Here is a 14,089-nt window from a genome sequence, read left to right as displayed (position 1 = left end):
GAGCGAGAGGAGGAGACGCCGGCAGGGTGACTGAAGATATTTAGGTAAATGGGTTAGAAGCTATCGCTGTGTATTTCCGCGCCATGTAACTCGCGGGGATATACGTAGTTTGGGCTGGTTTAAGCCGAATGCACAACGAGTAGCAGCGCCAAATTGGTACCCGAAGGAATATCTTTCGCAGAGCGGGGGGGTTGAAAGTTTTCATTTTATGGGATTGCCTTCGGTTTACGCTATGGGGATAAGATGCCTTTTGGCTTATCCTGTTTTTCAGGTTTATAATTTTTCTCCATTATTTTCACCATCGAGAATTTACTCGGGCTTGATATCTCTACTGATACACATGGATAAATGTACAAATTTTCCGGGGCGCAAGTTAGTTGAAATCGGCCGATCCTTACGATTGATTCGAGAAGAACAATAGCGAGGAGGATAGCTGCGACACTTTTTTGTGGAAATAAATTAAAGGAGCGAAGATTGATAATTGATTGAACATTGCTTCTATTACCGGAACGATTTGAGGATAGAAGAAGGTACCGTAACGGAAGGAAAAATCAAACCACGTTCGAAACAGCAGACATAAAAAACTGATTGGAAGCAATCTTAGAAACGAAAATGAGGATTCTATCCACGAGTATAAGAATACTTATATTAGGCGGGTGAACTATATCTTAAGAAATACAACTACGTCACGCTGGATAGACAAATTAAGAACATAACGTAAAACTAGGCAGATGCGCTATAAATTGAGGGCCCATAGATTTCCGAATATCATAGCTGGGTGCGTGTGCTGATCGTGAGTCTATTACTGAAATCAATTCGCATAATAGAGCTGAAAAATTTCCTCGATACTACGAAAGTTCTTGGTGAATGAAACAGAAATGATGAAATAGTATGTATGCAATTGGTAAAACATGACGTTTTGCTCCTCATTCCAGAAATTTTGTGTTGAAATTAGCCAAAGAATAAAAATAAATAACCGCTTGATTAATTCTGTTACAGGACGCTGTTGAGGCACAAAACTAGATACAACAAGAGACACGGGCAAACTTCTTTCGACCTGTGCAGAAACCGGCATAGTTTAAGGTAATGCGAAATTTGATTGTTTAATGCATTAGATGAATCATTGAAATTTTGCAATAAAAAATAAATTGTCATAGCTGCTTACTTAGATTCCAAGTGGTCTATTGAAACTTCGGACCTATTCGACAGTGATACTGGCAATAAAGTTTTTTTGCATCAAAGATCACGAAAAAGTTAGGCTACCCCTTTGGATTTTGTCGTCCAAATTTTAACGACTTTAAAAAAGTATTTGAATAATTCTTTGATGCACTATATCGGCGTGATTTTGCAGGAGGAATCGATTACGCGCAGTCCAAATAAGCTGCGAGCACCGGATCAAGAGTAGCAGCCGTAACTCGACGGAAGCCCTTCATATTTCCTCAGGAGTTGATTCTTCGATGTTTTAGACGTCTTATTTTGAGTTCCACAAGGACCAATTGGTCTAATCGGGGTCCAATAAAACAATTTGTATATAAAAACTCATCTAATTTAGGAAACTCGAAAAGAAGGCACATTAACCCCTTTAGATTTTGTCGATCGGAAATTGGTCGATTTCAAATACTGCAGGGATCCATTTGTTGCGGAACTAAATCGACATAATTGTGCGAGAGGAATCGATTGCGCGCAGTCTCAACTCATTACGAACAACGTATGGAAAGTTTGAGCTGAAACGAATATAATTTGCACACGGTTTCCGAAGAGGTATAAGAAAAATATGAAGTTGTGAGGTACAAAGTTTCGGTCTCACAATCAGTTGAAGATCAGTTTATTCAATATGCCTTAGTTTTCGAACATGTATTCAAGTATCAGTGTGTACTAATTTAATACGTTGCCAATGATATTAAAGTGGGAGACAGAAGGTAGTGTAGAAATATGATTAACATAATATATCTTATAATAATACTAGATGAAAGGTGTGAAACGTATATTTTCTTAAGCAATACTGGCTACAGTTGAATTTGAACGTAGCTTAAGTTTTGGCTTGTACACAGACCATGTGCGACTGAATGCTGCAGAATATGTATGATATTGTATTGTAACTATTTCATATGACCTGGATTAAATACATAGAAAAACTATTTTCTCCGTGTTTTCTTTGAATTTCCTGAGCTGTTGATGATTTTCTGCAACAGATGTCTTCTTCGAATTACTGTGGGTCCGATAAGGCAGGAACAGGAAATATAAATTGATTCTCAGACAAAAGGTTTCACGCTAGAAGAAAAAGTGAGGATCACCACTTTGGATCTTGTATTCAAAATTTTTGCGATTTCAAAGAGTGCAAAAGGGAATTCTTTGATGCACTGTATCGGTGTATTTTTTCGGAAGCAATCAAATGAGGCGCAGTACCAATACGCTGCGAGCAACCGGTCAAAAGTGACAGGCAGAAAACCGGAACCTGAGTTTTTCATATTTTTCAGCTGGTGATCTTTTCGTCGTCATTTCTCTCCTGTTGGTCCCACGCTCTTTTCGCTGCGTTTTCTGAGTTCCTGGGGGTCCAATTGGTCGGGAAAGGGTCATACAAATCGATTCTAAGACGGAAAATTTTTCGGTCAAAAAAAAAGGAAGGTTAACCCCTTTGTATTTTTGGCGAAAATTTTCGCGATTTTGAAAAGTGCTGGAATAAATTCTTTCTGACACTAATCAGACGTAATTTTGCGAGAGAAATCGATTGGGCGCAGTCCCAGGACGCTGCGATCAACGCATCAAAAGTTACAGCCAAAAAACGAGAACCTGTATTTTTGACACTTTTCAGCAGGTGCTTTTTCCTCCGTAGTTTCTCTCCTGTTGGTCCCACGCACTTTTCGCTGCGTTTTCTGAGTTCCTAGGGGTCCAATTGGTCGGGAAAGGGTCATACAAATCGATTCTAAGACGGAAAATTTTTCGGTCAAAAAAAAAGGAAGGTTAACCCCTTTGTATTTTTGGCGACAATTTTCGCGATTTTTAGAAGTGCTGGAATAAATTCTTTCTGACACTAATCAGACGTAATTTTGCGAGAGAAATCGATTGGGCGCAGTCCCAGGACGCTGCGATCAACGCATCAGAAGTTACAGCCAAAAAACGAGAACCTGTATTTTTGACACTTTTCAGCAGGTGCTTTTTCCTCCGTAGTTTCTCTCCTGTTGGTCCCACGCACTTTTCGCTGCGTTTTCTGAGTTCCTGGGGGTCCAATTGGTCGGGAAAGGGTCATTCAAATCGATTCTAAGACGGAAAATTTTTTGGTCAAAAAAAAAGGAAGGTTAACCCCTTTGTATTTTTGGCGAAAATTTTCGCGATTTTGAAAAGTGCTGGAATAAATTCTTTCTGACACTAATCCGACGTAATTTTGCGAGAGAAATCGATTGGGCGCAGTCCCAGGACGCTGCGATCAACGCATCAGAAGTTACAGCCAAAAAACGAGAACCTGTATTTTTGACACTTTTCAGCAGGTGCTTTTTCCTCCGTAGTTTCTCTCCTGTTGGTCCCACGCACTTTTCGCTGCGTTTTCTGAGTTCCTGGGGGTCCAATTAGTCGGGAAAGGGTCATTCAAATCGATTCTAAGACGGAAAATTTTTTGGTCAAAAAAAAAGGAAGGTTAACCCCTTTGTATTTTTGGCGAAAATTTTCGCGATTTTGAAAAGTGCTGGAATAAATTCTTTCTGACACTCATCCGACGTAATTTTGCGAGAGAAATCGATTGGGCGCAGTCCCAGGACGCTGCGATCAACGCATCAGAAGTTACAGCCAAAAAACGAGAACCTGTATTTTTGACACTTTTCAGCAGGTGCTTTTTCCTCCGTAGTTTCTCTCCTGTTGGTCCCACGCACTTTTCGCTGCGTTTTCTGAGTTCCTGGGGGTCCAATTGGTCGGGAAAGGGTCATTCAAATCGATTCTAAGACGGAAAATTTTTCGGTCAAAAAAAAAGGAAGGTTAACCCCTTTGTATTTTTGGCGAAAATTTTCGCGATTTTGAAAAGTGCTGGAATAAATTCTTTCTGACACTTATCCGACGTGATTTTGCGAGAGAAATCGATTGGGCGCAGTCCCAGGACGCTGCGATCAACGCATCAGAAGTTACAGCCAAAAAACGAGAACTTGTATTTTTGACACTTTTCAGCAGGTGCTTTTTCCTCCGTAGTTTCTCTCCTGTTGGTCCCACGCACTTTTCGCTGCGTTTTCTGAGTTCCTGGGGGTCCAATTGGTCGGGAAAGGGTCATTCAAATCGATTCTAAGACGGAAAATTTTTTGGTCAAAAAAAAAGGAAGGTTAACCCCTTTGTATTTTTGGCGAAAATTTTCGCGATTTTGAAAAGTGCTGGAATAAATTCTTTCTGACACTCATCCGACGTAATTTTGCGAGAGAAATCGATTGGGCGCAGTCCCAGGACGCTGCGATCAACGCATCAGAAGTTACAGCCAAAAAACGAGAACCTGTATTTTTGACACTTTTCAGCAGGTGCTTTTTCCTCCGTAGTTTCTCTCCTGTTGGTCCCACGCACTTTTCGCTGCGTTTTCTGAGTTCCTGGGGGTCCAATTGGTCGGGAAAGGGTCATTCAAATCGATTCTAAGACGGAAAATTTTTTCGTCAAAAAAAAAGGAAGGTTAACCCCTTTGTATTTTTGGCGAAAATTTTTGCGATTTTGAAAAGTGCTGGAATAAATTCTTTCTGACACTCATCCGACGTAATTTTGCGAGAGAAATCGATTGGGCGCAGTCCCAGGACGCTGCGATCAACGCATCAGAAGTTACAGCCAAAAAACGAGAACCTGTATTTTTGACACTTTTCAGCAGGTGCTTTTTCCTCCGTAGTTTCTCTCCTGTTGGTCCCACGCACTTTTCGCTGCGTTTTCTGAGTTCCTGGGGGTCCAATTGGTCGGGGAAGGGTCATTCAAATCGATTCTAAGACGGAAAATTTTTTGGTCAAAAAAAAAGGAAGGTTAACCCCTTTGTATTTTTGGCGAAAATTTTCGCGATTTTGAAAACTGCTGGAATAAATTCTTTCTGACACTAATCAGACGTAATTTTGCGAGAGAAATCGATTGGGCGCAGTCCCAGGACGCTGCGATCAACGCATCAGAAGTTACAGCCAAAAAACGAGAACCTGTATTTTTGACACTTTTCAGCAGGTGCTTTTTCCTCCGTAGTTTCTCTCCTGTTGGTCCCACGCACTTTTCGCTGCATTTTCTGAGTTCCTGGGGGTCCAATTGGTCGGGAAAGGGTCATTCAAATCGATTCTAAGACGGAAAATTTTTTGGTCAAAAAAAAAGGAAGGTTAACCCCTTTGTATTTTTGGCGAAAATTTTCGCGATTTTGAAAAGTGCTGGAATAAATTCTTTCTGACACTAATCCGACGTAATTTTGCGAGAGAAATCGATTGGGCGCAGTCCCAGGACGCTGCGATCAACGCATCAAAAGTTACAGCCAAAAAACGAGAACCTGTATTTTTGACACTTTTCAGCAGGTGCTTTTTCCTCCGTAGTTTCTCTCCTGTTGGTCCCACGCACTTTTCGCTGCGTTTTCTGAGTTCCTGGGGGTCCAATTGGTCGGGAAAGGGTCATTCAAATCGATTCTAAGACGGAAAATTTTTTGGTCAAAAAAAAAGGAAGGTTAACCCCTTTGTATTTTTGGCGAAAATTTTCGCGATTTTGAAAAGTGCTGGAATAAATTCTTTCTGACACTAATCCGACGTAATTTTGCGAGAGAAATCGATTGGGCGCAGTCCCAGGACGCTGCGATCAACGCATCAGAAGTTACAGCCAAAAAACGAGAACTTGTATTTTTGACACTTTTCAGCAGGTGCTTTTTCCTCCGTAGTTTCTCTCCTGTTGGTCCCACGCACTTTTCGCTGCGTTTTCTGAGTTCCTGGGGGTCCAATTGGTCGGGAAAGGGTCATTCAAATCGATTCTAAGACGGAAAATTTTTTGGTCAAAAAAAAAGGAAGGTTAACCCCTTTGTATTTTTGGCGAAAATTTTCGCGATTTTGAAAAGTGCTGGAATAAATTCTTTCTGACACTCATCCGACGTAATTTTGCGAGAGAAATCGATTGGGCGCAGTCCCAGGACGCTGCGATCAACGCATCAGAAGTTACAGCCAAAAAACGAGAACCTGTATTTTTGACACTTTTCAGCAGGTGCTTTTTCCTCCGTAGTTTCTCTCCTGTTGGTCCCACGCACTTTTCGCTGCGTTTTCTGAGTTCCTGGGGGTCCAATTGGTCGGGAAAGGGTCATTCAAATCGATTCTAAGACGGAAAATTTTTTCGTCAAAAAAAAAGGAAGGTTAACCCCTTTGTATTTTTGGCGAAAATTTTTGCGATTTTGAAAAGTGCTGGAATAAATTCTTTCTGACACTCATCCGACGTAATTTTGCGAGAGAAATCGATTGGGCGCAGTCCCAGGACGCTGCGATCAACGCATCAGAAGTTACAGCCAAAAAACGAGAACCTGTATTTTTGACACTTTTCAGCAGGTGCTTTTTCCTCCGTAGTTTCTCTCCTGTTGGTCCCACGCACTTTTCGCTGCGTATTCTGAGTTCCTGGGGGTCCAATTGGTCGGGAAAGGGTCATACAAATCGATTCTAAGACGGGAAATTTTTCGGTCAAAAAAAAAGGAAGGTTAACCCCTTTGTATTTTTGGCGAAAATTTTCGCGATTTTTAAAAGTGCTGGAATAAATTCTTTCTGACACTAGTCCGACGTAATTTTGCGAGAGAAATCGATTGGGCGCAGTCCCAGGACGCTGCGATCAACGCATCAGAAGTTACAGCCAAAAAACGAGAACCTGTATTTTTGACACTTTTCAGCAGGTGCTTTTTCCTCCGTAGTTTCTCTCCTGTTGGTCCCACGCACTTTTCGCTGCGTTTTCTGAGTTCCTGGGGGTCCAATTGGTCGGGAAAGGGTCATTCAAATCGATTCTAAGACGGAAAATTTTTTGGTCAAAAAAAAGGAAGGTTAACCCCTTTGTATTTTTGGCGAAAATTTTCGCGATTTTGAAAACTGCTGGAATAAATTCTTTCTGACACTAATCAGACGTAATTTTGCGAGAGAAATCGATTGGGCGCAGTCCCAGGACGCTGCGATCAACGCATCAAAAGTTACAGCCAAAAAACGAGAACCTGTATTTTTGACACTTTTCAGCAGGTGCTTTTTCCTCCGTAGTTTCTCTCCTGTTGGTCCCACGCACTTTTCGCTGCGTTTTCTGAGTTCCTAGGGGTCCAATTGGTCGGGAAAGGGTCATACAAATCGATTCTAAGACGGAAAATTTTTCGGTCAAAAAAAAAGGAAGGTTAACCCCTTTGTATTTTTGACGACAATTTTCGCGATTTTTAAAAGTGCTGGAATAAATTCTTTCTGACACTAATCAGACGTAATTTAGCGAGAGAAATCGATTGGGCGCAGTCCCAGGACGCTGCGATCAACGCATCAGAAGTTACAGCCAAAAAACGAGAACCTGTATTTTTGACACTTTTCAGCAGGTGCTTTTTCCTCCGTAGTTTCTCTCCTGTTGGTCCCACGCACTTTTCGCTGCGTTTTCTGAGTTCCTGGGGGTCCAATTGGTCGGGAAAGGGTCATTCAAATCGATTCTAAGACGGAAAATTTTTCGGTCAAAAAAAAAGGAAGGTTAACCCCTTTGTATTTTTGGCGAAAATTTTCGCGATTTTGAAAAGTGCTGGAATAAATTCTTTCTGACACTTATCCGACGTGATTTTGCGAGAGAAATCGATTGGGCGCAGTCCCAGGACGCTGCGATCAACGCATCAGAAGTTACAGCCAAAAAACGAGAACTTGTATTTTTGACACTTTTCAGCAGGTGCTTTTTCCTCCGTAGTTTCTCTCCTGTTGGTCCCACGCACTTTTCGCTGCGTTTTCTGAGTTCCTGGGGGTCCAATTGGTCGGGAAAGGGTCATTCAAATCGATTCTAAGACGGAAAATTTTTTGGTCAAAAAAAAAGGAAGGTTAACCCCTTTGTATTTTTGGCGAAAATTTTCGCGATTTTGAAAAGTGCTGGAATAAATTCTTTCTGACACTCATCCGACGTAATTTTGCGAGAGAAATCGATTGGGCGCAGTCCCAGGACGCTGCGATCAACGCATCAGAAGTTACAGCCAAAAAACGAGAACCTGTATTTTTGACACTTTTCAGCAGGTGCTTTTTCCTCCGTAGTTTCTCTCCTGTTGGTCCCACGCACTTTTCGCTGCGTTTTCTGAGTTCCTGGGGGTCCAATTGGTCGGGAAAGGGTCATTCAAATCGATTCTAAGACGGAAAATTTTTTGGTCAAAAAAAAAGGAAGGTTAACCCCTTTGTATTTTTGGCGAAAATTTTCGCGATTTTGAAAAGTGCTGGAATAAATTCTTTCTGACACTCATCCGACGTAATTTTGCGAGAGAAATCGATTGGGCGCAGTCCCAGGACGCTGCGATCAACGCATCAGAAGTTACAGCCAAAAAACGAGAACCTGTATTTTTGACACTTTTCAGCAGGTGCTTTTTCCTCCGTAGTTTCTCTCCTGTTGGTCCCACGCACTTTTCGCTGCGTTTTCTGAGTTCCTGGGGGTCCAATTGGTCGGGAAAGGGTCATTCAAATCGATTCTAAGACGGAAAATTTTTTGGTCAAAAAAAAAGGAAGGTTAACCCCTTTGTATTTTTGGCGAAAATTTTCGCGATTTTGAAAAGTGCTGGAATAAATTCTTTCTGACACTAATCCGACGTAATTTTGCGAGAGAAATCGATTGGGCGCAGTCCCAGGACGCTGCGATCAACGCATCAGAAGTTACAGCCAAAAAACGAGAACCTGTATTTTTGACACTTTTCAGCAGGTGCTTTTTCCTCCGTAGTTTCTCTCCTGTTGGTCCCACGCACTTTTCGCTGCGTTTTCTGAGTTCCTGGGGGTCCAATTGGTCGGGAAAGGGTCATTCAAATCGATTCTAAGACGGAAAATTTTTCGGTCAAAAAAAAAGGAAGGTTAACCCCTTTGTATTTTTGGCGAAAATTTTCGCGATTTTGAAAAGTGCTGGAATAAATTCTTTCTGACACTTATCCGACGTGATTTTGCGAGAGAAATCGATTGGGCGCAGTCCCAGGACGCTGCGATCAACGCATCAGAAGTTACAGCCAAAAAACGAGAACCTGTATTTTTGACACTTTTCAGCAGGTGCTTTTTCCTCCGTAGTTTCTCTCCTGTTGGTCCCACGCACTTTTCGCTGCGTTTTCTGAGTTCCTGGGGGTCCAATTGGTCGGGAAAGGGTCATTCAAATCGATTCTAAGACGGAAAATTTTTTGGTCAAAAAAAAAGGAAGGTTAACCCCTTTGTATTTTTGGCGAAAATTTTCGCGATTTTGAAAAGTGCTGGAATAAATTCTTTCTGACACTCATCCGACGTAATTTAGCGAGAGAAATCGATTGGGCGCAGTCCCAGGACGCTGCGATCAACGCATCAGAAGTTACAGCCAAAAAACGAGAACCTGTATTTTTGACACTTTTCAGCAGGTGCTTTTTCCTCCGTAGTTTCTCTCCTGTTGGTCCCACGCACTTTTCGCTGCGTTTTCTGAGTTCCTGGGGGTCCAATTGGTCGGGAAAGGGTCATTCAAATCGATTCTAAGACGGAAAATTTTTTGGTCAAAAAAAAAGGAAGGTTAACCCCTTTGTATTTTTGGCGAAAATTTTCGCGATTTTGAAAAGTGCTGGAATAAATTCTTTCTGACACTAATCCGACGTAATTTTGCGAGAGAAATCGATTGGGCGCAGTCCCAGGACGCTGCGATCAACGCATCAGAAGTTACAGCCAAAAAACGAGAACCTGTATTTTTGACACTTTTCAGCAGGTGCTTTTTCCTCCGTAGTTTCTCTCCTGTTGGTCCCACGCACTTTTCGCTGCGTTTTCTGAGTTCCTGGGGGTCCAATTGGTCGGGAAAGGGTCATTCAAATCGATTCTAAGACGGAAAATTTTTCGGTCAAAAAAAAAGGAAGGTTAACCCCTTTGTATTTTTGGCGAAAATTTTCGCGATTTTGAAAAGTGCTGGAATAAATTCTTTCTGACACTTATCCGACGTGATTTTGCGAGAGAAATCGATTGGGCGCAGTCCCAGGACGCTGCGATCAACGCATCAGAAGTTACAGCCAAAAAACGAGAACCTGTATTTTTGACACTTTTCAGCAGGTGCTTTTTCCTCCGTAGTTTCTCTCCTGTTGGTCCCACGCACTTTTCGCTGCGTTTTCTGAGTTCCTGGGGGTCCAATTGGTCGGGAAAGGGTCATTCAAATCGATTCTAAGACGGAAAATTTTTTGGTCAAAAAAAAAGGAAGGTTAACCCCTTTGTATTTTTGGCGAAAATTTTCGCGATTTTGAAAAGTGCTGGAATAAATTCTTTCTGACACTCATCCGACGTAATTTAGCGAGAGAAATCGATTGGGCGCAGTCCCAGGACGCTGCGATCAACGCATCAGAAGTTACAGCCAAAAAACGAGAACCTGTATTTTTGACACTTTTCAGCAGGTGCTTTTTCCTCCGTAGTTTCTCTCCTGTTGGTCCCACGCACTTTTCGCTGCGTTTTCTGAGTTCCTGGGGGTCCAATTGGTCGGGAAAGGGTCATTCAAATCGATTCTAAGACGGAAAATTTTTTGGTCAAAAAAAAAGGAAGGTTAACCCCTTTGTATTTTTGGCGAAAATTTTCGCGATTTTGAAAAGTGCTGGAATAAATTCTTTCTGACACTCATCCGACGTAATTTAGCGAGAGAAATCGATTGGGCGCAGTCCCAGGACGCTGCGATCAACGCATCAGAAGTTACAGCCAAAAAACGAGAACCTGTATTTTTGACACTTTTCAGCAGGTGCTTTTTCCTCCGTAGTTTCTCTCCTGTTGGTCCCACGCACTTTTCGCTGCGTTTTCTGAGTTCCTGGGGGTCCAATTGGTCGGGAAAGGGTCATTCAAATCGATTCTAAGACGGAAAATTTTTTGGTCAAAAAAAAAGGAAGGTTAACCCCTTTGTATTTTTGGCGAAAATTTTCGCGATTTTGAAAAGTGCTGGAATAAATTCTTTCTGACACTCATCCGACGTAATTTAGCGAGAGAAATCGATTGGGCGCAGTCCCAGGACGCTGCGATCAACGCATCAGAAGTTACAGCCAAAAAACGAGAACCTGTATTTTTGACACTTTTCAGCAGGTGCTTTTTCCTCCGTAGTTTCTCTCCTGTTGGTCCCACGCACTTTTCGCTGCGTTTTCTGAGTTCCTGGGGGTCCAATTGGTCGGGAAAGGGTCATTCAAATCGATTCTAAGACGGAAAATTTTTTGGTCAAAAAAAAAGGAAGGTTAACCCCTTTGTATTTTTGGCGAAAATTTTCGCGATTTTGAAAAGTGCTGGAATAAATTCTTTCTGACACTAATCCGACGTAATTTTGCGAGAGAAATCGATTGGGCGCAGTCCCAGGACGCTGCGATCAACGCATCAGAAGTTACAGCCAAAAAACGAGAACCTGTATTTTTGACACTTTTCAGCAGGTGCTTTTTCCTCCGTAGTTTCTCTCCTGTTGGTCCCACGCACTTTTCGCTGCGTTTTCTGAGTTCCTGGGGGTCCAATTGGTCGGGAAAGGGTCATTCAAATCGATTCTAAGACGGAAAATTTTTCGGTCAAAAAAAAAGGAAGGTTAACCCCTTTGTATTTTTGGCGAAAATTTTCGCGATTTTGAAAAGTGCTGGAATAAATTCTTTCTGACACTTATCCGACGTGATTTTGCGAGAGAAATCGATTGGGCGCAGTCCCAGGACGCTGCGATCAACGCATCAGAAGTTACAGCCAAAAAACGAGAACCTGTATTTTTGACACTTTTCAGCAGGTGCTTTTTCCTCCGTAGTTTCTCTCCTGTTGGTCCCACGCACTTTTCGCTGCGTTTTCTGAGTTCCTGGGGGTCCAATTGGTCGGGAAAGGGTCATTCAAATCGATTCTAAGACGGAAAATTTTTTGGTCAAAAAAAAAGGAAGGTTAACCCCTTTGTATTTTTGGCGAAAATTTTCGCGATTTTGAAAAGTGCTGGAATAAATTCTTTCTGACACTCATCCGACGTAATTTTGCGAGAGAAATCGATTGGGCGCAGTCCCAGGACGCTGCGATCAACGCATCAGAAGTTACAGCCAAAAAACGAGAACCTGTATTTTTGACACTTTTCAGCAGGTGCTTTTTCCTCCGTAGTTTCTCTCCTGTTGGTCCCACGCACTTTTCGCTGCGTTTTCTGAGTTCCTGGGGGTCCAATTGGTCGGGAAAGGGTCATACAAATCGATTCTAAGACGGAAAATTTTTTGGTCAAAAAAAAAGGAAGGTTAACCCCTTTGTATTTTTGGCGAAAATTTTCGCGATTTTGAAAAGTGCTGGAATAAATTCTTTCTGACACTCATCCGACGTAATTTTGCGAGAGAAATCGATTGGGCGCAGTCCCAGGACGCTGCGATCAACGCATCAGAAGTTACAGCCAAAAAACGAGAACCTGTATTTTTGACACTTTTCAGCAGGTGCTTTTTCCTCCGTAGTTTCTCTCCTGTTGGTCCCACGCACTTTTCGCTGCGTTTTCTGAGTTCCTGGGGGTCCAATTGGTCGGGAAAGGGTCATTCAAATCGATTCTAAGACGGAAAATTTTTTGGTCAAAAAAAAAGGAAGGTTAACCCCTTTGTATTTTTGGCGAAAATTTTCGCGATTTTGAAAAGTGCTGGAATAAATTCTTTCTGACACTAATCCGACGTAATTTTGCGAGAGAAATCGATTGGGCGCAGTCCCAGGACGCTGCGATCAACGCATCAGAAGTTACAGCCAAAAAACGAGAACCTGTATTTTTGACACTTTTCAGCAGGTGCTTTTTCCTCCGTAGTTTCTCTCCTGTTGGTCCCACGCACTTTTCGCTGCGTTTTCTGAGTTCCTGGGGGTCCAATTGGTCGGGAAAGGGTCATTCAAATCGATTCTAAGACGGAAAATTTTTTGGTCAAAAAAAAAGGAAGGTTAACCCCTTTGTATTTTTGGCGAAAATTTTCGCGATTTTGAAAAGTGCTGGAATAAATTCTTTCTGACACTTATCCGACGTGATTTTGCGAGAGAAATCGATTGGGCGCAGTCCCAGGACGCTGCGATCAACGCATCAGAAGTTACAGCCAAAAAACGAGAACCTGTATTTTTGACACTTTTCAGCAGGTGCTTTTTCCTCCGTAGTTTCTCTCCTGTTGGTCCCACGCACTTTTCGCTGCGTTTTCTGAGTTCCTGGGGGTCCAATTGGTCGGGAAAGGGTCATTCAAATCGATTCTAAGACGGAAAATTTTTTGGTCAAAAAAAAAGGAAGGTTAACCCCTTTGTATTTTTGGCGAAAATTTTCGCGATTTTGAAAAGTGCTGGAATAAATTCTTTCTGACACTCATCCGACGTAATTTAGCGAGAGAAATCGATTGGGCGCAGTCCCAGGACGCTGCGATCAACGCATCAGAAGTTACAGCCAAAAAACGAGAACCTGTATTTTTGACACTTTTCAGCAGGTGCTTTTTCCTCCGTAGTTTCTCTCCTGTTGGTCCCACGCACTTTTCGCTGCGTTTTCTGAGTTCCTGGGGGTCCAATTGGTCGGGAAAGGGTCATTCAAATCGATTCTAAGACGGAAAATTTTTTGGTCAAAAAAAAAGGAAGGTTAACCCCTTTGTATTTTTGGCGAAAATTTTCGCGATTTTGAAAAGTGCTGGAATAAATTCTTTCTGACACTAATCCGACGTAATTTTGCGAGAGAAATCGATTGGGCGCAGTCCCAGGACGCTGCGATCAACGCATCAGAAGTTACAGCCAAAAAACGAGAACCTGTATTTTTGACACTTTTCAGCAGGTGCTTTTTCCTCCGTAGTTTCTCTCCTGTTGGTCCCACGCACTTTTCGCTGCGTTTTCTGAGTTCCTGGGGGTCCAATTGGTCGGGAAAGGGTCATTCAAATCGATTCTAAGACGGAAAATTTTTCGGTCAAAAAAAAAGGAAGGTTAACCCCTTTGTATTTTTGGCGAAAATTTTCGCGATTTTGAAAAGTGCTGGAATAAATTCTTTCTGACACTTA

General features: G+C 42.2%; 1 protein-coding gene and 1 long non-coding RNA gene across 2 annotated transcripts in view; one reads left to right on the top strand and one right to left on the bottom strand.

The window, feature by feature from the left end:
* LOC124183092 overlaps positions 1-2,100 on the top strand; it is a 118,514-nt gene extending 116,414 nt beyond the window's left edge. Inside the window, exons 6-7 of the long non-coding RNA XR_006870923.1 lie at positions 1,000-1,083; positions 1,352-2,100. This is a non-coding gene — a long non-coding RNA (uncharacterized LOC124183092). The remainder of the gene's footprint in view (positions 1-999; positions 1,084-1,351) is intronic.
* The window catches only part of LOC124183082 (AT-rich interactive domain-containing protein 1A-like), a 268,981-nt gene that overhangs the window by 106,855 nt on the left and 148,037 nt on the right, over positions 1-14,089 (bottom strand). The gene's annotated exons all lie outside the window — the stretch shown is intronic.

The sequence above is a fragment of the Neodiprion fabricii genome, chromosome 5 (assembly GCF_021155785.1).
Source record: "Neodiprion fabricii isolate iyNeoFabr1 chromosome 5, iyNeoFabr1.1, whole genome shotgun sequence".
Lineage (NCBI taxonomy): Eukaryota > Metazoa > Arthropoda > Insecta > Hymenoptera > Diprionidae > Neodiprion > Neodiprion fabricii.
The sequence above is the reverse complement of the archived record's forward strand: the minus strand, read 5'-3'. Positions and strand labels throughout refer to the sequence as shown.